Source organism: Zalophus californianus, chromosome 5 (genome assembly GCF_009762305.2).
Source record: "Zalophus californianus isolate mZalCal1 chromosome 5, mZalCal1.pri.v2, whole genome shotgun sequence".
In the NCBI taxonomy this organism is placed as follows: domain Eukaryota; kingdom Metazoa; phylum Chordata; class Mammalia; order Carnivora; family Otariidae; genus Zalophus; species Zalophus californianus.
Window position 1 is genome coordinate 60,577,899 of NC_045599.1, and position 3,221 is coordinate 60,581,119.

Genomic DNA, 3,221 nt, shown 5'->3' on the forward strand with positions numbered 1-3,221 from the left:
AATAAGCTTTCGCGTGTATGTCCTACCTGCCAGTTGCTTCACGTGGGCTCTCTCATGAAAGCTTTACAACAAAGCAGCCATATATATTCTTAACACCCCCATTTTACAAATGAGGGAACTGCTGCCCAGAAAGCTTAGGAAGCAAGTTCACCCCTGGGGCGCCTGGCTGGCTCAGTCCGTAGAGCATGAGACTCTTGATTTCAGGGTCGTGAGTTCAAGCCCCATGTTGAGCATGGAGCCTACTTCAAAAATTTTTTTAATTACATTTAAAAAAGCAAGTTCAGCCAGCTAATGACAAAAGCCAGGATTTGGACCAAGTTCATCTGACCATGGAACTGGCCCCTTTACCCATCCACTGGACATTCCCAGTGCTCTCCGAGATCCCGATGTCCCATGGTATTCATGGGATTGCTGGTGGGTCGTTAAAGGGCCATGACAACCTTACCAGAGCCATGCACTAGGAGCACATAGGTCAGCACTTTGGCTCAGGGAAACCCTGGGATCCCCAGTCACCCACAGGAGGGCCGAGAAACCTCCCCATCACTTTTTTTTTAAGATTTTATTTATTTATTTATTTATTTGAAAGAGCGAGAACGAGAGAGAGAGAGAGAGCCCATGAGAGGGGGAGGGTCAGAGGGAGAAGCAGACTCCCCGCTGAGCAGCAGGGAGCCCGATGCGGGATTTGATCCCGGGACTCCAGGATCATGACCTGAGCCGAAGGCAGTCGCTTAGTCAACTGAGCCACCCAGGCGCCCCCATCACTTTTTAAAATTGACATGTAGCATTAATTTCAGGTATACAACATGATTTGATATTTGTGTATGTTGCAAAATGATCACCATACTAAGTCTAGTTACCATCTGTCACCAGTTGGAAATTTTTTTTTTGTAATGAGAATTTTTAAGATCAACTCTTAGCAACTTTTAAATATATAATACAGTATTATTAGCTATAGTCACAATGGTGTACATAATGTCCCCGGGACTTATAACTGAAAGTGTGTGCCTTTTGAACCCCTCACCCATTTTGCCCACCACCTACCCTTGGCAACCACCAGTCTTATCCCTCCTCTTCCCACATCTCACTCAGGGGCTGCTGGGGATTTGCTTATAGAACAGCAACCTCCACTCTCTCCCTGCTGGGAAGCCAGACAAACCAGAAGCTTGAGTGGTTTTGAGAGCCCCCAGAAAGCTGACCCTGCTTCCCGAGCAGCAACAGACAAGGCCCCCAGTGCTTTACCAGCATGAGAGCAACTATATCAAGAGCGTCTGAGACTAGAAGGTTCAGTGGGCATAGGCTGTGGTTGGGTGGAGACTCACCTTGGAGCACCTTCCTCTTTTTCTGCCTCTCTCCCTTGCTCATTTCCTTAAAAATGCTGACCCAGACAGAGAAGCTGTCAGCGTTCAGGAAACATTAATTCAATTCCGTCGAATGTGAGATCTCTATAGAAGTTCTTGAAGTGGGTCCCAATCTCAGGCCACAAATTCAAGTGTGCAGAAAACAAACTTTTCCTATCATTCCATTAGTTTTGATTCCTGGCTCACTGACATGGCAGGAGCGTACTGTCAAGTTGGAATTTACCCCTTGAACCTCAAATCTTGTCAAAGTTCCCCTCAGGTTTGAGGGATGGGGTCTTCAGTGTCTGCAGGGTGTCACAAATTGTCACTTACTTTCAGCCCTACGCAACTGCAGGTGTACTATCCGAAAATTTTCTATTGCTGCTGTAACAAGTTACCACAAACTTAGCATCTTAAAACAACATAGTATCTATCATCTCAAAGTTTCTGCAGGTCAGAAGTCCAACACGGGTTTCACTGAGGTCTTGGCTGAGCAGGGCTTCTCTAGGAGACCTTAATGAAAAAGTCATCTTCCAAGCGTGTTTGGGTTTTGGGCCCAATTCAGTTCTTCAGTTTTCTTTTTCTTTCTTTTTTTTTTTTAAGCTTATTTATCTATTTAAGAAATCTCTACACCCAACGTGGGGCTTGAACTCATGACCCTGACATCAAGGGTCACATGCTCTTCTGAGTGAGACAGCCAGGCACCCTACAATTCAGTTCTTGGTATCTGAGGGCTGAAGGTCTCCACTTCCCTGCTGGCTGTCAGCCAGAGTCACCCCTAACGTCTAGAGGTCTCTCCCCCGGGCCTTGCTCACGGGCCGCTCAGCACCAGCAATGAAGCCGCAAATCCTCACGCGTGGACCTCTGACTTAACCTCCCGCTGCGTTTCTCTGAGAGACTCTCAGCCCTTCCTCTTCGGCTCAATTCCACTGGGCCCACCTGGATAATCCCTAGTAGCCCTGTTTTAGGTCAGCTGATCAGTAACCTTAATTCCACCTGCGAAGTCCCTCCCCAGCTGTACTACATTGGTGTTTGATTTGAGTAACGGGGGTGGGAGAATGGTGCTGCGGAGGGGAAGGGACCGCTGAAATTCCAACGACCACAAACACCGGTGTGGGAGGGCGTCCCCGAGGGGTGCCTGCAGCGGCCCCGGGAGCTGCTGAGACGTCACTTGCCCCTTCAGCCCGCAGTCACTGGCGTGTGAGACATCCTGCCAAGGCCATGGTCTTCTTACGGCTGAAGCCTCACCGTTCTGACTCTGGCTGTCTTGGGAAAGCACTTGCTCTGCTCTGAACCACACTGGGATGGGACCACTAGAGGCCACGGTGTCCCCTCTGCCAGAACACACCACACAAGCCATTTCCTCTCTGAGGGCCCCCAGGGCTCGTTCTAGTTTGCAGGGCGCAGGACACCCCCCAGCCTCCCCATCTAGGAACCAACTTTTCCCATCATGGCTTTTCCCTCTTCCCCCTGTCCCCACCCCGCAGGGATCTTTTTTCATAGACAGAGGATAGCGCCCTCTCATCAGTTACAAAAAGTGCCATATCCCAGGGACTTTGGCTAGATCCAGTGTCCTGTCTATTCTGGAGCGGCTTTAGGCTTTTAGAATCTGAGGCCTGGTTCTGTTTTCCTCTCTGTCAACATTCCTCACCTGAGGCAAAGGGCCTGGAAATCAGCTGCTTTCAGGTTCAAGTTTGTGTGTCGGGATGGGGAGCGGGAGGGGCAAAGCAAAGCAAACATGTTTTCCTCTGGCTCTCCTGCTGTGATCTCTTCTTTATTTTGTTTTTAAAGATTTTATTTATTTATTTGACAGAGAGAGATACAGCGAGAGAGGGAACACAAGCAGGGGGAGAGGGAGAAGCAGGCTTCCTGCCGAGCAGGGAG